Source organism: Podarcis filfolensis (genome assembly GCF_964270895.1).
Source record: "Podarcis filfolensis genome assembly, chromosome: Z".
In the NCBI taxonomy this organism is placed as follows: Eukaryota; Metazoa; Chordata; class Lepidosauria; order Squamata; family Lacertidae; genus Podarcis; species Podarcis filfolensis.
The window spans coordinates 43,775,493-43,799,006 of record NC_139617.1 but is presented as its reverse complement, the minus strand read 5'-3'; the positions used below and the strand labels follow the sequence as shown (position 1 = coordinate 43,799,006).

The window sequence follows — 23,514 nt, the reverse complement described above, 5'->3', positions numbered from 1 at the left end:
GCTGTTGTGTAGGTACACATATATGCCTGAAGTACAGCTGTCCTAGGCAGTCTTTAGAACACTGGCTTAGTTTTGTTTAAAGCATTATTTTTTCTTTGATCAGCGAAAGTATAATGCTGATGAAAAATACAGATTTCTCCACACTGGGGTCCTTTTAACCCTTCCCCAGTGATTTTAAATGCTGTTTTGTTTTGTTTTGTTTTTATTTTAAAAATAATACAAGAATTGCTAAGTAGAGCTTTCTATTGAATGTGTTTCTCTCACTAAAAGCACAATTTTATACTCTCAGTTACACTGGGTGATGAGGTTGCAGGATTTGGTGAAAGACCCGTCACGCTGTTTGAAGTGGATTGAGTACAGTGGTACCTCAGGTTACAGACTCTACTAACCCAGAAATAATACCTCAGGTTAAGAATTTTGCTTCAGGATGAGAACAGAAATCGTGCTGTGGCGGCGTGGCAGCAGCAGGAGGCCCCATTAGCTAAAGTGATACTTCAGGTTAAGAACAGTTTCATGTTAAGAACTGACCTCTAGAACGAATTAAGTTTTTAACCTGAGGTACCACTGTATGCCGCTATTGTAAAAGATACACCAGAGACTCACCATATAAGGTAGGGTTGCGGGCAGCACTAGGGTCTACCCTAACTCCTCTGATCATGGCCATGGCCGTGTTGACAGTGCACTGGACCTGGAGTAAGACGTTGCCCTCTTACAGACTTCAGCAGAAAGGATATTAGCTGCCCCTGTATTGAGGGCCACCCCACCCAAGACATCACAACAGAGCAACTTTGCACATAGTCACAGCACTCTACCACCCATGGGTGTAGCCGGGGGGGGGGGGCAGGGGGACAGCTGCCCCCACTAAATCAAGTAAATCAATAAAAAATACTTAAATAACTGATGTTTTTACCCCCTCCCTAATATAAAGGCTGCCTCCTAACAGAAATCCTGGCTACACGCATGCTAAAAAGGTAAAGGTAAAGGACCCCTGACAGTTAAGTCCTGTTGTGGACGACTCTGGGGTTGTGGCGCTCATCTCGCTTTACTGGCCAAGGGAGCCGATGTTTGTCCACAGACAGTTTTTCTGGGTCGTGTGGTCAAGACTGAGAGAGCTTGGGAGGATCCTCTTTACTAGCAAGCTCTCTCTTCCTTTTCTTAGATCTTTCTAATACTGTATTGTAAAATAAAGGTAAAGGTAAAGGGACCCCTGACCATTAGGTCTAGTCATGACCCACTCTGGGGTTGCGGCCCTCATCTCACTTTATTGGCCGAGGGAGCCAGCGTACAGCTTCCGGGTCATGTGGCCAGCATGACTAAGCCGCTTCTGGCGAACCAGAGCAGCGCACGGGAATGCCATTTACCTTCCCGCTGGAGCGGTACCTATTTATCTACTTGCACTTTGACATGCTTTTGAACTGCTAGGTTGGCAGGAGCAGGGACCGGGCAATGGGAGCTCACCCCATCGCGGGGATTCGAACTGCCGTCCTACCGATTTGCAAGCCCTAGGCTGAGTGGTTTAGACCACAGCACCACCCGCGTCCACCCATAAACCCCATGCTACCACTCCATAAACCCCACATGGGGAGATTGTAATTCAGATGACAGAACAGGCAGCTTCAGGTTATCTCTCCCTTTCTCCATGCTATGCACAATTAGGACTTTAAAGGGAGAACTTTGATGAGAAACAGGGAGAAGAGGAACTGTCTCCAGAAAATAAGAAGAGCTCGCCAAAGGCCCATCTAGTCCAGCCTCATGTTCTCACTGTGGCCAAGCTGATGCCCCAGTGGGAAGGTGACAAGCAGTGCTTCAGTGCAACAGCACTCTCCCCACTTGTGATTTCCCACAAATTCAGAAACATACTGCCTCTGACAGTGGAGGTAGATAGAGGCGCCATCTCTGTTGCTGCGTTACCCCTGCCAAACACCTGATTCATCTGGTAGTGCAGCAGCAGCAGCAACAATAACAAAACGTTTTTTATATTTATATTTTAATTTTGCTGCTGGGAGATTCAGGGGGTCAACAGGGTAGCGCAACAGCAAAAGACGTGTATTTTGCTACCTTGCTACCCCAACAAACAGTTGATTCACCTGGTACAGCAGTAGCAGCAAAATCCTTGCTGACTCCGTGAATTATACGGCCAGGTGGGTCACGATGCTAGGCACCAAAGGTGGCACCTGGACTTCTTCATCCGGTTGCAAAAGGCTGGTTGCCGGTCGCAAAATGCAGCTGGCACCTGCTAATTCCAGACATTGCTTTTGCATGCATTGCAAATACTCATACCACTGAGCTATGGACTTTGTCAGGACTGTAATGCAGGAGAGGGGGGCGAGTGGCTCCAGAACAAGGACCAGACATGTCATATGCAAGCATATAAATGGGTGTGTAGTTTGAAATCTCTTGAGAATGCCTTGCCACAACTCTTAAAAGTAATCAGTGCCCTTAGGCAGTTGAAGGTGAAACCTTGTGCTTATCCAGAGTTTGCCTCATGAATTACTTTGGTGGTGCAGGCATGGCTAATTCAAATTCATTGCCATTTCTGCTCTTGCTAAGAGAAAAATGAGGTTTTTTGATACATAGGTTTTACTCAGAGTAGATCCATTAAAATGAATACATATAAGTTAGTTGCATTCATTAATTTCAGTAAGTCTGCTCTGAGTAGGACCAACATTGAATACAACTAGCATTTGGAATTCACCATTCACCATGTGCATTACATGCCTGAGAACTGCTCAAATATGACCAAGGTAAGTTTTCCGGTCGCTTGCTTTGCACCTGAGCCATCTGTGAGAAGTGGAGAAACTTCTTTGTTTCCCAACCTCAGCACCACCTGATCCCTGCCTTGCTTGCTTCAGAAAGACTTCTTGGAACACTAATGTCTCAACAAATGAAACCGACTTGTAGAAAATGTAACTTGAAAAAAGAGACATTGCACATACTTTTGTAAACCAATAAATCTTTAATAAAAATACGTTAAAAAAAGGAAAGAAAGAAAGACTGCTTTCAGCCTTTCTCAACCTGTGGGTCCCCAGATGTTGTTGAACTACAACTCCCATCACCCCTAGCTAGCAAGGCCAGAGCTCAGCGATGATGGGAGTTGTAGTCCAACAACATCTGGGGACCCACAGGTTGAGAACCTCTGGTAGATGCTGGATGAGAAGCGAAGGGGGTGGGTGTGAAACTCTGAGCGGAGGTGACTCCCTGCCCATCCACCAGAGTTGCATGGTCGGCTGTCTTGGGTAGCTGCCTGGTGGGAGCAAAGAGGAGCTGTGGTGTTAATGATGATTAGGGCAGGCAAGAGGAGGTGGTGGGGAAGAGCAAGCAGCTGCCTTTTCCCTCCCTCTGTCCCTCCCTCCATCCCTTTGACTCCATCAGTCTTGGTCTCACCTCACTCATATCCACTGAGGGAGGGGTAGACCTTGCCTGTGTAGAGACACCAGTTCCACAGGGCTCAGACTCGCTCTTTCCTCAAGTTGTGAAATTCATTCCACCCACCCCATGCTCTTCCCCACAGCCTGTCTTCCTTGAACCTGCCAGAGGGATGGGCTTTGGTGCTGGAGCAGATTTTGTTGGGAGGAGGGGGAGACCCTGAAAGGAGCGGAGAAGAAGATGAGAAATTGGCAGTGTGAGCAGCAACTGTGTGTCTGCTTTGCTTGTTATATGTGTGTGAGAGATAGCAGAAGCCAATAGCAGCACTGCCTGCTTGCCTGCCTGCCTGTTTTAAGGGCTGAACTGAGGAGGGGGAGGCTCCAGTAAGCAGTTTAACCCTCGCCTGTGCAGCATTCAGCCAGCCCTGATCAGCCAGACAATTTTTGAACAGGGGATACCCAGAACACATAATATAAATAATGCCGTTAGGAAAATGACCAACATCAACAGGGAGAGTCTATTCCATAAATGGACTAACATTCTGGAGCACAGAATAGCAGGTGCATTTGATTTTTCATGTTTGTCCACAAAACTAATGCTCAAACATTAGCGTGTAGTATCAGTAGTATCAAATTTTATTTGGATCACAAACCAGCATAAGATGAAACATATGGATAAACTGAACACATAAGACTTAAAACAGATAAGGGATAAAAACTAATAATAAAAAGATGATCATACCATTGTTGTTGTTTAGTCATTTAGTCGTGTCCGACTCTTCGTCACCCCATGGACCAGAGCACGCCAGGCACTCCTGTCTTCCACTGTCTCCTGCAGTTTGGTCAAACTCATGTTAGTAGCTTTGAGAACACTGTCCAACCATCTTGACCTCTGTTGTCTCCTTCTCCTTGTGCCCTCAATCTTTCCCAACATCAGGGTCTTTTCCAGGGAGTCTTCTCTTCTCATGAGGTGGCCAAAGTATTGGAGCCTCAGCTTCAGGATCTGTCCTTCCCGTGAGCACTCAGGGCTGATTTCCGTCAGAATGGATAGGTCTGATCTTCTTGCAGTCCACGGGACTCTCAAGAGTCTCCTCCATGTGAGGGGGACTGCTGTCACCATCTGCAGTGATCATGGAGCCCAAGAAAGTAAAATCGCTCACTGTCTCCATTTCTCTTACTTGCCAGGAGGTGATGGGCCCAGTGGCCATGATCTTAGTTTTTTTGATATTGAGCTTCAGACCATATTTTGTGCTCTCCTCTTTCACCCTCATTAAGAGGTTCTTTAATTCCTCCTCACTTTCTTCCATCACTTTGTGTCATCTGCATATCTGAGGTTGTTGATATTTCTTCCGGCAATCTTAATTCTGGCTTGGGATTCATTCATTCCAGCTTTTCGCATGAGGTATTCTGCATATGTTAAATAAGCAGGGAGACAATATACAGCCTTGTTGTATTCCTTTCCCAATTTTGAACCAATCAGTTGTTCCATATCCAGTTCTAACTGTAGCTTCCTGTCCCACATAAAGATTTTTCAGGAGACAAATGAGGTGATCAGGCACTCCCATTCCTTTAAAAACTTGCCATAGTTTGCTGTGGTCCACACAGTCAAAGGCTTTTGCGTCGTCAATGAAGCACAAGTAGATGTATTTCTTGAACTCTCTAGCTTTCTCCATAATCCAGCGCATGTTTGCAATTTGGTCTCTGGTTCCTCTGCCCCTTTAAAATCTAGCTTGTACTTCTGGGAGTTCTCGGTCCACATACTGCTTAAGCCTGCCTTGTAGAATTTTAAGCATAACCTTATTATACCATACATCACTTAAAAAGATAAAGACAAGGACAAACGGTTAAAAGCGACTATAAGGGAAAGAATGTAAAGGAGCATAGGTCTTGCATTTTGGACCTTCAGTTTAGGCCTAGTTTGTGGCACAAACCATCCTTTGACGAATATCCATCATGGCAGCGCAAAATCTAGCAACTGAGTATGTAACATCTGGGTTTTTATCTTGAAGTAGTATGGAGATATAAAGTTGTTCTGTACAACCTGGAAATTTATGTAGTACAGTCGTACCTTGGATCCCGAACGTCTTGCGAGTCAAACATTTTGGCTCTCAAACGCTGCAAACCCAGAAGTGAGTGTTCCGGTTTGGAAACATTCTTTGGAACCCGAACGTCCAACATAGCTTCCACGGCTTGCAATTGACTTCAGCCAATCAGAAGCCATGCCTTGGTTTCTGAACATTTTGGAAGTCAAATGGACTTCCGGAACAGATTCCGTTTGACTTCCAAGGTACGACTGTATAGGCAAGATGAACCTCACTCGTGTATAGTATTGGCAGTGAAAAAAGGCACGTTCTGTTGTTTCCAGTTGCCCTGAGCCACATGGGTATTTCCTCTCCTCATACAGTGTCTTCCTAAAGAGGCCTTTCTGGATGGCTGAAGGGAGGGCCTGGCAATGGGACAGAGTGAAAGCCCTTTGTTGTTTCGGAATTTCAAGGTTGGTATTAGGTATTTGGGAGGTGAGGTGTCTTCTGGTTTCACTGGTTAAAAATTTCAGGGACCTGACTATATCTGCTTGGCGTTTTGTATCTTCCACACAGTATTTAATAGGTTTTTTTGGCTGGTTCATACCCCATTTTGAGGATAAAGCAGATTTGGGGGACTTGGGGGCGAAAGTCAAAAGTGGGCAGAGCAACAAATTTACTTTTGTACAGCAGGCTAGTTTCTACACACTTGAACATAGCCCTCTTTATTTTTCATCCAGGTGAGCAAGAGGCATCATAAGAGTTCAAGGAGATACTCCAGCCAGGCAAATGTACTCAATGAGGGTGTAAAGCTGCATTGCTAATGGATATGACCTGAGAAGAGGGTGTAGACCAGGTGTGGGGAGAGTCCTGATGACTAAACAGAGACTTGGAGACCACATTTGGCCATATCCTAAATTTGCCAGTCTCTTTTCAGAGGCACACCCATCACAATATTTTGTTGTTGTTGTTGTTGTTGTTGTTGTTGTTGTTGTTGTTGTTTGCATATAAAGAAAAACATGACCCATTCTACACTGGAGTGAAATCTGTCTACTAATCAGGATCACTTTAGACTTATTCTCTACCCACAGGCATTAGGGGGGAAAGAGAAAGCTGCAATTATCCTCCACGTTTCAGAATAACATTGTGCTGATTCTGTTATGTGTGAAGCAGCCTTAAGCCTGACAGCATATGATGTGGCTTGCTTGTTACTAGGAAGCATGAAATGGCAGGCTGAGGTTGTCGTCCTGATACCAAGAACTTGTGAGCTTGCCACATTAAACTAATAAGACTTGAATCTGTGGGGACTGGGTTGCTTAGCCCGATGCAAAGAAATGCAGTTTCCTGGAGAATAACAGAAATATCGCTTTAGAAAACGGCATCAGCTATTGCTGCCCTTGCAGTTGAGAGAAATTTCTGTGCCAGGGTTTAGAGTCAGTCTTCTATAAATGTGTGCTGGCCATCACTACATCTTCTGTGAGTGTATTTCCTCATGGAAATTCTACTTTGTGAAGAAGCCTGCCCTTTTTTTTTTGCCATTCATGGCATGATCTAGTGTTTTAGTATTGCAAGAGAGGAAGGAAAAAAAGCCCACTCCCATTTGGTTGTTTCCACATGATGCATACTTAAAAAAAATTCTATGATTGTTCATCTTATCTGACTGAAAAGAATGGTTAGGGAACTTTTTTCTGAATTCCTCTGATGTCATCTGTTAGCAACCACTTATCAGTAATGGTCAGGGCTGAAACCAATAATGGGCAGTGCCCACTCTTTTCTCTGTTTACTCTCTCTGCCCAACCCCTTCCCTTGCCACCTTCTTGAAATTAGGCCCAAAACTGCAAGTTCCCCATTTCTGCTTTTCAAATAAAATGTCCCGTATATTGAAACTTGTCTTCCAAGGGGGGTTCCTCTTGCCCGCGAACCTTTTGGTTGCCCTTTTCTGTATTTTCCCCAACTTCACAATAACCTTTTTGAGATGTGAACAGAATTGTGCACAGTATTCCAAGTGTGGATGCAACATACGTTTGTATGAAGGCATTGCAATATTGGCTGTTTTATTTCTAGTCTCTTTGATCCCTGTCATGGAATTTTCCTTTTTTCACAGCTGCCAGGAGACACTGGGATGTTTTTGTTGAGTTATCCATTACAAGATCCTTTTACTAATCAGCCCACTCTCAGCTCAAAGTTTTAAGATGCATTACTTATATTTATTGTGCATTGAACTGCATTTCTCATTTTATGCCCAATCATATGTTTTAGAGAAGTCTTTATAGGGTGTGACCCAATCAGTTTATTGTTTGTACCAACATGAATATTTTTGTGCCCTCCCCAAAGTCTGCTGCATGCTGGCACACATAAACACACCCACACCACATCCCAGCTTGGTATTGCAGAGAAGAGTAGAAATAAGATTTCTTTTTAGTGTACAAAAGTGAGTGCAACAATTCAAGCATTACCTCTTGCTGTCTTGGTCCAGGATGCAAATAATTGATGACATGTCCTTTAGGGGCATCAATCATACCTTATCTCATAGCTGTAACTGTTGAAAAGTTATGACAGTTCTTTTTACTCATCACATGTCAGAGAAGTATTTTAGCCCACTAGGGGGTGTTGGTGACTGGATGGAAATGCTTCTACAAGAAGTTTTCAGCACTGAATTTGGCTTACAGTAGTTTTAAAATTTTTATTTTTAAGTAGCCCTTATGAGTGGGGGGATAATTATTCCAGCTACCCATCAGAGCCCAAAAATAGCTTTGTGGATTTGATTGCATGATTACTGCAGGGGATCTCTGTCAGAAAACCCTGCTCCTGACTTCGTTTTCTTAGTCTCCTGGGGGCTGTCATCAGCTTTCTGTGTTCTCCATAAACTTGCCTCTCTGTTCTGCCCTATCTTGGTGTGGCTCCACTAAAAGAAAAGTTCACACTGTACAGTATAGAAATTGGAGAAACAAACATTGTTCACTACGTTTTGAGTTCATACCAAAAAGTGTGCTTTTGTTAGATAGATGTAAGAGACTGCTCCCCTCCCCATAAATGCTTATATATGTTTCCTGTAGCTCAGGATATACTGATATCTTGCCGTGCATATCTTTTTTCTATCTTTTGTCATTTTCATCACCATAAAAGACTGCTGGCTCTGATCTTTAGACCTTTTATATGAGAAGGTCTCTACTCTTTCAAATATATATCGTAATTTTGTCGGCAGCCATAATATTTCTTTCGTATTATTCTGTACCTACCTTATGTTCCATCTCATTTTCTTGAACTGTGAAATGCTAGGTTAGCAGAGCAGAATGTGAGTGTGTCACCAGCTTGCATGGGTGTTGTAAGGGTGTTTATCAATAAATTCACTTTGTAAATTAAAGGTAAATTTTCTGGGCTTGAATTCTGCTGTGTTGTGCAAGGACAACCTTCTGTCCTTTTAGGGTTATTATCTGATATGAGTTGATGATCTGATAAGAGTGAGTATAGGAAAGGTTTTCACAAGGGGCTGAATCCCCAACATAGAACACTGCCAATCAAGTACGCCACATAATCCCTTACAATGGGTACACTTGGAGAGAGACATATTGGAAAACACACCCACCAAAGCATACCCATTCCTCCCAAACAAACTAAGGAAAATCCCCACAACATTAAACCGGTTCATGAAGACCATGCTTAAAGCATAGAAGGAAGAAGTAGGAAAACTGTCCCCAATCCCATCCCCACTAATCCCCCTGGTTCATCACCCACTATGCAGCACAAAATCTCCAGGTAAAAACCTGGCAAGCCAACGGCACAAGAAATACAAGACAAACTAAGGGACACCCAAATACCCTGGCTAACACACCACCAATTTCTTGCCCTCTTAAACAATCCAGTTGTAAAAGCACCAGCAACTAACCACCTTTGAAAACATTCTCCTAACAACAAAGGAACAAGGCAAGGGGATGGTATCCACAATATATAAAATATTGCTCCAAAACCCCACAAACTCCCTCAATGCAATCAAAAAGCATGACATAGGCTATGAAATTAATGCCACCCTATGAACTGGAATGTGATCTAATCCTCCCTTTAAATCCATCTCAGCCAAAAGAAGGGAACTCACGCTGAAACTCACATACAGATGGTACTTAACACCACGGAAACTGGTGATACACCCAGGAACTTCACCAAAATGTCGGAGAAGCTCCACCTCCACAGGCACATACCTCCACATGTGGTGGGAATGCCCCAGAATCCAACCCTTCTGAACAACAGTCGTACAAGAGATATGCAAAATAACTAAAAAAGTATTAGAACTCACCCCAGAACTGGCCCTACTGAACAGTTTCCAAGATCATAATGACCACTCACATTACAAAGAGCTTATAACCCACCTACTCTCATCAGCCAGAAGCCTCATAGCCAGACACTGGAGAGATCTGTCAGGAGTGAACATGGACAACTGGTACCAAGTCATATGGGAAAAAGCCTTCCCAGAAAAAAACTAACAAAAATTGAGACTGACACGGGGGCAAATAGAAGAGGATGCCTTCACCCCAGTATGGCTCCCCTTTATCACATACACAGCCCAACAAGACCACAACAACCCACCAACAACATATGGATGAATTTGGCTTACTTGACCCAACAAGCCCCCCCCTCACAAATGCAAACAAAACCCACTGCAGACAACCGCAGACAACCAATCACACCCTGCCCCCCAATACCTCTCACTATCAAGGAAATGTAACAAGCAAATAGAAAGAACCTACCCAGTTGACTCTGACACCCCCACTAAGTAGCAGAATATAAGCTTTACCACCACCCCTCTTCTCTTCCTAATCTTATACTGCATACAACACTAATGTCTTACAACAAATGTAACTGATCTGTAGAAAACACAACCTGAAAAGAGACAATGCACTTACTTTTGTAAACTAAGAAAACCTTTAATAAAAATTATTTTTAAAAACAACAACAAGGGGCTGAATCCAATGATGCACATACAGATTTCCATTTGCACAATGGAACCTGCCTTTCCTCTCCTCTACCTCTGCACCTTCACAATCTGTGGTGGAGGGTCTTCCACTCCTCGAGAGCAGATTTATAGAATTCATTTATTTTTCAAAAACTTAACTAGCAAATGCAATAAAATGCAACCAATGAACAAGTACATTGAAGCACAGGAAAGGTTAATAAATAATGCAGAAATACAGTGTAGAAGAAGGCACAATTTATTTCGTTCAGTAAGTCTCTCTATAGTCCTATGTTTGTTTGCGGCGGTTTTCTTGTATGGTTGTCATGGCATATATAGGAAAGAAGAGGAGGCCAAGATGCATAAAAAGTCAGTGGGTCTGAAGCTGGCTAGTCAGTTTTTCTGCTAACACAGCATTCCAAATATGGGCATTCCAAGAGCCAAGGGTTAGCCTTTCAGCAGAACACAATACCTGACAATTTCTAATTGTGCTGCTACCATAAGACAAACTATTTTTCATGACTTACATTCTAATTAAGATTGCCTCTGGAGAAGATTTTGAGGGTGGGGTGAGGCTGAAGGGGAGAGAAGGGAGAAGTTTGACTGTGCAAGAAGAAGATGGTTATACTAGTAGAACAGCACGTTGGCTTACGACCCATGGCTAGTATTAAATACGCAGAATAGTAGGTATGTAAACTCAATGTTTAAACTGACTCCAGATAGAAGTTTAGATGGACCTCTCATTAATTTGGATTCAAACAACTGCATAAATATTTCTGCATGGCTACAACTGCATAAATATTTCTGCATGGCTAAAGGAACTTTTGACAGCACCCAACTAAGTTCTGTTCCAAGTAGAGCGACTGAAATGTGGGCAGAGAGTTGTTACACTCAGTTCCTGCTCAACACCTCCCCAAATGAGGCATCTGCCATTGTGAGTTCATGATGCTGGACTATATATAGACCTTTAGCCTGATCCAGCATACTCTCTTATGTTCTTAAAAGTATACCAAGATCGGTATTATTTGGCAACCACTTAAAAGACTCAGCATAGAATCCTAGCACTCCTGCTAGGGAACAGAGTGACTTCAGCTGAAAATTACAAACAAGGACAAAATTACAAACCTTGTAATAGAGGAGGGAGCACTCTTGGACACGCAACTCCATTGGTACAGCTCTTCAGACACAGGAATACATTATTTATAATTATATGGCATGAAGAGTCAAAGGCCTCTAGAGCTTTTGCCTGTTCCTGCAGGCTATTCTAATGTTCTTATTATGGCTACAACCCTTTGTGCTTCTTAAACAGTGACCAAGTGGCATTTGCTTTTCAGAAAACTTTGAATTGAAATTTTTTATACTGGTGTAAATTAATAGAGACCTGATTAAGCATATTTCATTGACATATTTAGCATATATGTTTATATGTATATATGCACATAGACAGCTCTTACTGTCAGAAAGCTTTTCTGTATGTTTAGTCGGAATCTCCTTTCTTGTAACTTGAAGCCATTGGTTCAAGTCCTACTGTCTAGAGCAGGAGAAAACCAGATTGTTCCCTCTGCCATGTGACAGCCCTTGAGATATTTGAAAATGGTTTCATATCTCCTCTCAATCTCCTCTTTTCCAGGCTAAACATACCCAGCTCCTTCAAGTACTCCTCATAAGGCTTAGTTTCCAGACCCTTGATCCTCTTGCTTGCCCTCCTCTGCACACATTTTAGCTTCTCAGCATTCTTCTTAAATTATGGTGCCCAGAATTGGACATAGTATTCCAGGTGTGGCCTGCCCAAGGCAGAATAGAGTGTTACTATGACTTCCCTTAGTCGGGACACTTTACTTCTGTTGATGCAGGCTAGCATAGTATTTTGGGGTTTTTTTTTAATATTTGATTTTTAAAAAAATAAACATACAACAAAAAACAATTCAAAATCCAAATATCGAGATCACTCTGAATCTCCTCTCTTCCCCCCATCCCTTCCATGCGTCCTATTGATAATATTTTCCAACTGCATATTAATACTTCTCCGATTTTTTTGTCTTTCTAAATTATCTATACATTCCGTTACAAGTGTGGTTAAAATCCTGCCAATGTTTTAACCTGCTTACAACGATCTTGTATATAAATTATAAACTTTTCCCATTCTTTTTAAAAGTTCTTGTCTTCTTGATTTCTGAACTTCCCAGTTAATTTTGCCATTTCTGCGTAGTCACAATTTTTAATTGTTTTTTATGATTTTATTTTTAAAATGTACTTCTTTAACACTTCTATGTTTGCTACCCTGGATATCTTTGAGAGGAGGTGGGTAGCTCGGTTGGTTAGAGTGTGGTCCTAACAAGGCTAAGGTTGCTGTTTCGAATTAATCGCCATAAAAGACAGCTGCATATTCCTGCATTGCAGAGGGTTGGACTAGATGTGTTGGGAGACATTCTGCACAGAAACATGTGTATACCTTTAAGAAGTTTCCGTAAGCTCTGGGTTAATTGGTTGCAGCTGGCCGTGGCTACAAAAGGAAAAAAGCTGCAGTTTGTACTCTGCCTGCAGGAAAAACACTCAGAAGTTTTGCTGTTTATTGTATTGTAATAAAGTCTTCGTTTTAGTTTGGTTTTACACCTGTCTCATGGTGTCACAGTCTGTTCCCTGCCACCAGTTGAAAATCCCCCTCCAATAAGATGATCCTCAGGTTCCCTTCCAACTCTATCATTTTATGAGGTAAAGCTTCTATGATAGAAAGGTTGAAAATAAGTCAAATCTATAAATAAATAAATAGGTTGTTTGGATCCAGATCTTTTTCAGGCTCCTTTTTTCCTTCAATATTTCCACTTGTGCACAGAGTAAAAATCCTGAAAACTGTATTGAAAGGCGATCAAGACAATCAACTATTTCACTATGAAAACACCTTCAGATGTTACAGCATTGCAATTTGGGAATTACTGTTCCTCCTTCATCTCCTAAAAAAGGTAAAGGTAAAGGACCCCTGACAGTTAAATCCAGTCGCGAACGACTCTGGGGTTGCAATGCTCATCTCGCTTTACTGGCCGAGGGAGCCGACGTTTGTCCCCAGACAGCTTCAGGGTCATGTGGCCAGCATGACTAAGCCGCTTCTGGCAAAACTAGAGCAGTGCATGGAAATACTTTTTGCCTTCCTGCCAGAGTGGTACCTATTTATCTACTTGCACTTTTGACATGCTTTCGAACTGCTAGGGTGGCAGGAGCTGGGACCGAGCAATGGGCGCTCACCCCGTCGCGGGGATTTGACCCGCCAACCTTCCAATTGGCAAGCCCAAGAGGCTCAGTGGTTTAGACCACAGTGCCACCCATGACCTTTCATCTCCTTAGATGGTAGCTATAATCTGCAAATTCTTAACACAATTCTGACTTGTGCACAGATCTATGAAATAGCATGTTTGTTTTATAAATTTAGATTTCATGGATCTGTCCAGGAATCTGATTATTTCCCTCTGGTTTGCAATTGTTTTTTATATCCTTGAATGCAGATACCAAAATGACCTACACAGCTGCATTTTGTGAACTTAATCACTAGATTGTGTGGGTTTGGAAAGGGTGCAAGTTGGAGCTTTCTTAAAACGAAAAGATAAAATACAGTGATACCTCTGATTGCGAACGGGATCCGTTCCGGAGGCCCGTTCGCAACATAAAAAGCCTGCAACCTGAAGCGCTGTATCTGCGCAGGTGCGTGGCATGATTTGGCGCTTGTGCGCATGTGCGAAGTGCGATTGGCGAAACCTGGAGGTAACCCTTTCCGGTACTTTTGGGTCGCCGCGGGATGCAACTTGAAAAAACGTAACATGAAGCCAACATAACATGAGGTATGTCTGTAGCTGGTAAGATCTGAATTTGCATAATTTCTTCTTTCTGCATATCATTTTTGTGTCATATCTGCTATGTTGTAAGCAACTACAGTGGTACCTCAGGTTACATACGCTTCAGGTTACATACGCTTCAGGTTACAGCCTCCGCTAACCCAGAAATAGTACCTCGGGTTAAGAACTTTGCTTCAGGATGAGAACAGAAATCGTGCTCTGGTGGCGTGGCGGCAGCAGAAGGCCCCATTAGCTAAAGTGGAGCTTCAGGTTAAGAACAGTTTCAGGTTAAGAACGGACCTCCGGAACGAATTAAGTACTTAAGCCAAGGTACCACTGTACATTAAACAGAGATCTGCCTTGAGTGCTGTGGCGGAAGGGCAGTAAATAAAAATGTACACGAAAAACTGCAAATGTGTGTTTGATACAGGCCCTGTTGTGCTCTGAAGCAAACTTGGCTTCTTCAGTGCAGAAGCTGGTTCACAACCAGTGCTATTTTTCTAGAAAAAGAGGTGCCGGAACTCACCATGAATGTCTTCCTTGTTCACTTACAATGGCAATGGTGCCCACCTGATAGATAGTTCGGGCAAGTTCCAGCTGAAAAGAAAGCCCTGTTCCCAACTATTGTTTTTGCTAGTGCATCCCTCAAAGGACACAGATTTTGTTACTTGGGTATAAAAAAGCTCAGAATTTGTGCCCCAAATAGTACCATTAACATAATTGTTTCCATTGGATATGACCAAAATAGTCTTATCAAGTAGAGTAGCAAGCTTCCAGACTGAAGAGCACTTACCTCCCGCAGAACAGAACAAATCCTGCTGAGCAAAACTACTGAAGGGAAATTGTGATGGAAGCAAGACACAGTCTGAGAACTCCCTGTGGTGGGAATTGAGTTAATGTCTCCCGAGTCAAAGGATGCGGTGCTCTCACTTTTGAGGGAACCTGCCAACATGCAGGAGCCATTCTGTCAGCATGCATGCCTTTGGTCTTTCCAACAGTGTCACAAGTTTCGGGCACTGAGCTATGTCTACTTACATTCACACTGAGGGGAGTAAAGGAAATAAGGAACAGATCCTGATTCTGGTTTGAATCATTTTGTTGGAAATAAGGGTCGGACTCAAACTGGTTGGTTGGCAATGGTGGTCTGCTTCTTCTTTGTAGACTACCATCTTCTTTGTAGTCTACCATTTTTTACCATTAACATGTCTAATTTGCACAATCAAGACACAAACTACTTTCTTAAAAGCATCAGTGAAATAGATTTTTATTCTCATTTACAGACAGGAAGGAAAGGAATTCTGTAGAGCAATCAGTAGGAGCATTCTGTGCAGCAGTGGGCTCACCTGATCTCCTTTTGATTGTGTCACTGCTGCTTACCTTGAGTGAGGCAAAATTGAGGTCAATGCTCTGCCATTGCAGAGGTGGGAGTTTTGGATTTGCTTCTGCTGGTGCATTTGTACTGCACCACACTTGCTGCTACCTCTGTCCTTCCCCTCTGCCTCCTTGTAGGCAGCAGTGATGTGAACAGAGGTTAGGTGAGAGTCCCCATGCAATCATGCTGTCCACTACTACTTCTGGGGATGTAGATAAAGGTAGAATATAAGCTTTGCAGAGAGGCAGTTGCAGACTGAAGCCCTGACATCTCTAGGAAGGGGTGCAAAAGGCTCTTAGCTGAAATTATAAGAGAGCTGCTACCAGTTGGTACTGTATATAGCCTAGGCATAGGGAGCCTTCCCTTCCTCACCAATTGGCCATGGTGACTGGGAGTTGGAATCTAACAATATCTGGACAGCCAAAGTTTTCCCACTGCTAGTGTAGACAATACCAATGGTCTGATTCACTATAAGACAGATTCTGCATTGGGGGGGGGGCAATTCTCTTGAAGGTTCATGCAATCAGAACATGATCTAAGGAAACTTGGTTAGTGCAGTGGACAGGCGTTTTTAGTATAGTGTGCCACCATTAGCAAAACTCCACTTGGCCACTAAGACATAAGTGAGGCCAGTGCTTTTTTTCTGGGGTGATGCAGGGGTACGCATACCCCTAAACATTTTGTCAATCTTTGTGGTTTTGTCCATTTATTACCCCCGATTTGAACTATAAAATGGTGATTTCCCCCCCTAAACATTTTTAAAAGAAAAAAAGCACTGAGTGAGGCATTTCTTCTGTTGAAGGGAAATTATGTTTTCAGTATCCAAACTGCAACGTATAGCTAGCATATCTGTTGCAATTGTGGCTGTGTGACATTTAATTGCACTAGTGTCACAAGGCCTAGTGCAAGGTCTATTAATGATGCAATTACCTCACTCCCCCCAACATTTGTGTACCTTTCCTTGGGAGCTTAAAAAGCTTATGTGGCTATTCTTCCCCACCCCCCAAGCAGTTCCTACTATTTCATAAATGCTAGCCTCTTGCCTTTTAAAATTAATGATCTTTGTTTGCTTTTCCTCTCCGCCTCTGTAATGTGCATCTCCATCTTTCACCCCACCCCCACTGCCAAATGGTGAATGGAGGTAGGTTATTCACACCTTGTTAATCTGACCTTTAATCCTTTCATTTATGTCAGGGCCTGGAAATTGTGGTACTGGAAAAGTGTGGTTCATAGTTTTTTTGTGGTGATGGTGGTGATGATGATATCAATCAGTCATTTCACTTGTATCATTTTATTTGCTCTGGACACTATACTTCTGTTGATGCAGCCTAAAATAGCATTAGGTGTTTTTTTGCTGCTATATCACACCAGTGACTCATGTTAAGATTCTTAATCTCAGGGTTGGGGGTTTGAACACTACATTGGGCAAAATATTCCTGCATTGCCGGGGGTTTGACTAGATGCAGTTCTAGGATTCTGTCATGAAAAAAATGTTTAAAATGACATTCGTAAAAAAAACAAAAAAAAAAAAAACAGAAGCATTTCTGTTAGGGATTCTAGGACAAAACCTGCCAAGAAAACTAAATAACTTATTTATGTATGATACAACAGCGGCAAGAGTTTTGATAGCACAAGGATGGAAGAATGAGGAAATCCCAACGAAAGAACAGTGGCAAGAAAAATGGATGAGTTATGCAGAACTGGCTAAATTGACAAACAAACTGTGGGACAAGGACAACTGTGACTTTAAGGAAGAATGGGAGCTTTTTACAAATTATCTAAAAAGACAACAAAATGAACAAAATGAACTGGACTCCTTGGTAGGGTTTGAATAAACATACACAAATTTATTGGTTGATAACATGATAGATAGCTAATGTAAGGATATGTACAATTTTATAACATGCAGAGAATAACATGTGCTGATAAATCAGAGAGAGGAGCTGAGGGAAGTCTTTGTGGGGGGAGGGTTTGAAGGAGGGAAGGGGGAAAAAGTGAATATGATATGTTGAAATTATTAATAAAAATATTTTAAAATAAAATAAAGTAGTCATGAATAATAAACAAAACATTAAAAAGCGCACAACCAAATTAAACAATTTCCCCATAAATCATAAGATCCAAAGTAAAGATACAAAAAATTAACAACAGTAACAACTGCCCCCCCTTCAACAATCCTCCCTAAACAATACCTGATCCCAAGGTTGTGTTCCACAGCCTCAGCTTTTGTAGCTGGAGTCAGTCAGGCCCTGTCCTTCCAGGTCAGGTGGGAAAAGGCATGCAAGGCAGGGAACAGATCTTCCAGTTCTCACAGTTCTTTATTGCTCATGCTGTTGATGAGTCTGGGCTTCCAACTTACAACACCTGGAAATAAGTGTAAAGCAATTTTAACGAGTAAGAACCCTTTCAGATTCGGCCAAAAGCACATCTGGTCCATTGTTGTGTTGTCACACTGGTTGGCCTGGTCTCCTTGCCATGGTTACTTGAATGCTGCACTTCGGCTATCAGAAATGGACACTTAACTAGAGAGGTTCTTCAGGGAAGTGTATAGAAGGTGCCTGTGGTCTGCGCATCCTAATTTTTCATTGTCTTATATAAGCAAAATGAAATGTATACTTGGCTAGGATGAATCATAGCATGAAGTAGCAAGCTGTTGTCTAAGCCAGAAAACCTTTGGTTTTTTATTTATTTACTTCTTGGTTATGTAGCCCTGAGCAAAATGCCTAAGCATAATTTACTGACTGGATATTGAAGGACTGGCAGGGTAGGGAGAATTAATCCCACCTTTGCTTTTGCAGTCTGCGGTCTTGACATGTCTCAGATCTTTACTGTATCTTTAGGTATTTTTTTTCCTTCACCGAGCACACACATTGCTAGTGATCATCGCAAAGTGATAGAGGATTTGGAACATAGGAGGAAAATGTTTGTAAATAAGCATGTTCGGCTTTGAAATGAGATTCATTTTGTCAGGGAATGACAGAAAATTAGAAACATTGAATAATAGCAACATTTACTGAGTTTGCAAGAGGGAGAACAAGAGCACTGTAGCAAAGAAGTTCTGTCTTAAAACATGTGAAACCAAGAATGAATGTAGTACTTTGGATAACTGAATTATGGTGGTCTAGGTTAAAAGGTAAAGGTAAAGGACCCCTGACAGTTAAGTCCAGTCGCAAGCAACTCTGGCGCTCATCTCGCTTTACAGGCCGAGGGAGCCGGCGTTTGTCCGCAGACAGTTTTTCTGGGTCATGTGGCCAGCATGACTAAGGTGCTTCTGGTGAAACCAGAGCAGCGCACGGAAATACCATTTACCTTCCCGCCGGAGTGGTACCTGTTTATTTACTTGCATTTTTTTGGCGTGCTTCTGAACTGGTAGATTGGCAGGAGCTGGGACCGAACAACGGGAGCTCACTCCGTCACAGGGATTTGAACCACCAACCTTCTGATTGACAAGCCCAAGAGGCTCAGTGGCTTAGATGACAGTGCCACCTGAGTCCCTTGGTCTAGGTTAGTATAATGTATAACATGTAAGCCTCTGTGCAGCAATTTATTTTGTTTTAAAAAATTGTGACCCACTTAATAAAAAGAAGATTTTAAGCAGTATACAATAAAAACAAAGCAATTACCAACAATATAAAAGATACAACCAGAAAATCTTATAAACAAGTATACATAACTAAATTATGTGTCTGGATAGGCTTGTTGAACTAAGGTTTTAGCAGCTGTCACATGATTGAGCTGGGCATGTCAGTATCTCTTGGCCTGACTTCACAGGGTATTTTTGAAATGTGAATGCATGCTCACTGAAAAATGTGGACTAAACAGGGGATCTGGAAAACTGTTCTTCTTTACACACTGTCTGTTCCAACCTTCCCCAACCTGGTGCCCCGCAGAAGTTGTTGGACTACAACTCCTGTCATTCCAGACCATTGACTGTGCTGCATAGGGCTAATGGGAGTTGTGGTTCAAAACATCTGGAAGGCTAGGTTGGGGAAAGTGTCAGTCTTGCTAGTTTGAATGGGGAATGCCCAATCTAATTGGAAGCAGGGCTCTAAACTGGAAGGGGCATTAAGTTATTCAAAGGCCAGGTACCCACTATCCATCATGTGTGCATTAGGCCTCTTGTGATGTGAAGACCTGACCAAAAAAACACTTTCCCCAGTTTGTTTTTTTTAGTCTCTCTGCTCTCCACCTGCTCCCCAGCCTTCACATTGATATTGCTGAATTGTTGGGATCAAAAGAGAAAAGCTTTAGTGGCAGTGTAGTCCTGGCCACAGCAATGGCTTGAGATGCTATTCTGGGTAGGCAGTTCAAGCACAGAGCAGTTTGTTTAATTATAGTCTTCTTACTACAATAGATTATGAGTTTGCTCAGAACCTAAATGGCTTTTTTTTGGGGGGGGGGGGAATAATGGCAGCCTGCCAATAGGAAGCATGAATGGGTCAGAATCACTGAAAGTGTCTTTTATAGTAGGTGCTTATCTATTATCCAACCGGCCACAAAAACAGCTTTATCAAATTGTGGTTGTTAAGAAAAAAGTATTTATTAGAGCTACTGTTTGTATCTGAACAAAAACAAGCAACCAAGAGCTGCACTTTTGCAAGAGTACCCATGCCGTCCAGCTAGTGGCAACAGACAAAGCACTTGCACTCCCCAACAAGAAGACAGTCTGTAGGAAGGTAGAAACTATTAGAAGATCCTAAAGTTTCAGGGAAGGCAGGCCCAGGGCTGGAATACTGTGAAGATTACAATCTTTTCTCTGTAAAGATGGCCTGTGAGTTGAAGGTGGGGTTCATTCCAAAAGTACCTATTACCTGCGGTGGTGGGTGGTGATATAATAGGCTATAAAGCTTGCTGCCTCAGAGACTATGGTGGAAGAGTTGTTGTACACAGAAGTATCCAATGTGGAATCTCCAAAAGACTAAGCATCATAGAATCATATAATAGTAGAATTGAAAGGGTCCCAAAGGCCATTTAGACTAACTCCTTGCTGTGCTGCAATCTTAACTAAAGCATCCAATCACTGCTTTAAAACCTCCATGAAAGGAGAGTCCAAGGGAATCTCTGTTCCACTGTCAGAAAGTTCTTATTGATGTTTTGTTGGAATCTGCTTTATTCTAACTTGAATCGAACGTTTTGGGTCCTAGCTTACTGAGCAGGAGAAAACAAGCTTGCTCCATCTTCCTTGGGACAGCCCTTTAGATATTGGAAGGTGGCTATCATATCTGTTCTCAGTCTTCTCTTTTCCAAGCCAAATAGAGCCAACTCCCTCAACTGCTCCTCATAAGGACACTTGATCATCTTGGTGGTTGCTCTCCTCTGCACACGTTCCAGCTTGTCAACATCCTTCTTAAACTGTGTTGCCCAGAATTGTCCAGCCCACATTTCACCAGCTTTTCCGCAACAATATTATGGGGGATTTTGTTAAAAGCCTTAGTGAAATCAAGATACACTATATCCACAGCATTCTCTTGATTATTATTTTTTCCCTTTTTTGAAGATGGTGACATTTGCCTGCCTCCAGTCTGCAGGGACCTTACCTGTTCTCCAAGAATTCTCAAAGATTATAGACAGAGGTTCTGAGATTACAACCGCAAGCTCTTTTAGTACCCTTTGGTGCAGGTTATCAGGCCCTGGATATCTGAATTCGTTTAAAGTACCTAGGTGTTCCCTTAGTACCTTTTTTCCTATATTCAACTGCAGCTCCCTCTTTGTATTGGTTATTCTGTTATCTTTAGGCTGGCACTGCTTTCCTTTTTGGTGAAGACAGAGGCAAAGCAGGTGTTGAGCAGTTCCACCTTCTGTCTGTCACAGTTTATCTGTCTTTTCCACATACAGTGGTACCTCAGGTTAAGTACTTAATTCGTTCCGGAAGTCCGTACTTAACCTGAAACTGTCCTTAACCTGAAGCACCACTTTAGCTAATGGGGCCTCCTGCTGCTGCCGCGCCACTGGAGCACGATCTCTGTTCTCTTCCTGAAGCAAAGTTCTTAACCTGAAGCACTATTTCTGGGTTAGCGGAGTGTGTAACCTGAAGCGTATGTAACCTGAAGCATATGTAACCCGAGGTACCAGTGTAGAGATCTATTACTTGCTAATCCTTCATCTTTGAAATTAGCCAAAGAAAGCATTTTGTTTGTTTGTTTTTAACCACTCTTGCAAGCCTGAGCTCATTCTGAGCTTTGGCCTGCCTAACCTCCCTGCAGTTGTTGGCTACTTGTATATACTCTTCCTTTTCTTCCATTTTTTTATACATGCGCTTCTTAAATCTCAGTTCATCTATAAGCTCCTTATGCAGCCACACTGGTTTCTTTAGATACCACCCACTTCTCTTTCTTGTTATAATTGTCTGCCTTTGTGCCTGCACTAGTTCACCCTTAAGAAATTCCCATCCATCTTTGACCCCCTTCTCCTTGAGTATTTCTGACCATAGGATCTCACCCAGTAGTTCCTTGTGTGCTTTGAAATCAGTGTTCTTGAAGCCCAGAGTGCATGTCCAAGTACAGTCTGCTGCCCCTTGCGTCTATATCATGAAACGCAAGAGGGCATGATCACTTCCTCCCAAGGTCCCTAGCACTTCCACTTTGTCAATGTTCCTTCATGTTGGTGAGGATCTTGAATGAGATAGATGTTCATCTAGTTGCTTGTTCTACCGTCTGGGAAATTATATTGTCAGTGAGGCAATGGAGGAATTTGTTGGACCTTACATTATTGGCAGAGCTGGAGTTCCAACAGATATTGGGGTGGTTGAAGTCTCTCTTTGTTTCTCTCTACTATTTTTTTTACCCATATCCTCTCAATCTGCCCTCCATGCTCCATGCCACATTTAGGGCCTTACATATTTGGTAAGTTTGGGAAGCAGAGGAAGAGAGCTTTAATGTCCAACATGAATGGCTAAGGCATATATTTCTGATTTTGTGGTGTGTGGGGAGGGAATGGTACAGTGGCTTCTGACAGTGACACTGAGGTCCAGCGCTGAGTGCCTTCTGGCAGTTCCCTCACTGCGAGAAACAAAGTTATAGGAAACCAGGCAGAGAGCCTTCTCGGTAGTGGCGCCTGCCCTATGGAACACCCTCCCATCAGATGTCAAAGAAATAAACAACTATCTGATGTTTAGAAGACCTCTGAAGGCAACCCTGTTTAGGGAAGTTTTTAATTACTGATGTTTTAGTATATTTTAAATCTTTTGTTGGAAGCCGCCCAGACTAGCTGAGGAAACCCAGCCAGATGGGCAGGGTATAAATAAATAAATTATTATTATTATTATTATTATTATTATTATTATTATTATTATTATTATTTTGCAATGTGAGTGTTCTGTCCATTTAAGAATCTCTGTGCCATATGTGCAGGCAGAATCTAGCCTAATACAATTGCATGACCTTGTATCTAACTCTTTAGATCCCTCAATCTGTAGTATATCAAGTTCAGATGCATCTAAGTGTCTTGCTTAGCAGCTAAGCTGTTGCTTTCTTGAATTTAAGGAACGACAGGTCAATTTTTTGGCTTAGGAGAATAGTGTGCTGGAGACATCCAGAGCCTTCATAACAACTCAGTTTATTTCCAGTTGTAGAGATTGAGGAGTGATAAAAAAAACAGCACCCTCTTATTCTCAGGGCAGAATGGGTTACTCCTCCACACAATTTAACAAACCTCTCTTGAATGTTCAGCTTCTTCTCTTTTGCAGCATCTTATCAAGTCAGTTAAAAAGATGTGCTGTAACTTCTTGGCTACCTGCACTCTTGTTAGCCTTTCAAGAAAACCCTTTGTGTTTATTATGAGTCTGAACTGGAAAAGTACTGTAGATTGTAAAATGCACCTTTATTCAACACACTAGATAGCTAGAGCTTAGTGTTATGAATGACACATCTAGCCAGGCCCATGAGAGAATAGTTAGGCCCTGATATGTGTATATGCTGTGCTGAGATCAGCACTTTATGGAGTGTGTGCTTAAGGACTGGTCCCTTTCTGTGTGCATGCAGTGGTGAGG

General features: G+C 42.4%; 1 protein-coding gene across 2 annotated transcripts in view; it reads left to right on the top strand.

Moving 5' to 3' along the window:
- ASTN2 (astrotactin 2) overlaps positions 1–23,514 on the top strand; it is a 656,937-nt gene that overhangs the window by 5,466 nt on the left and 627,957 nt on the right. The window lies entirely within an intron of this gene.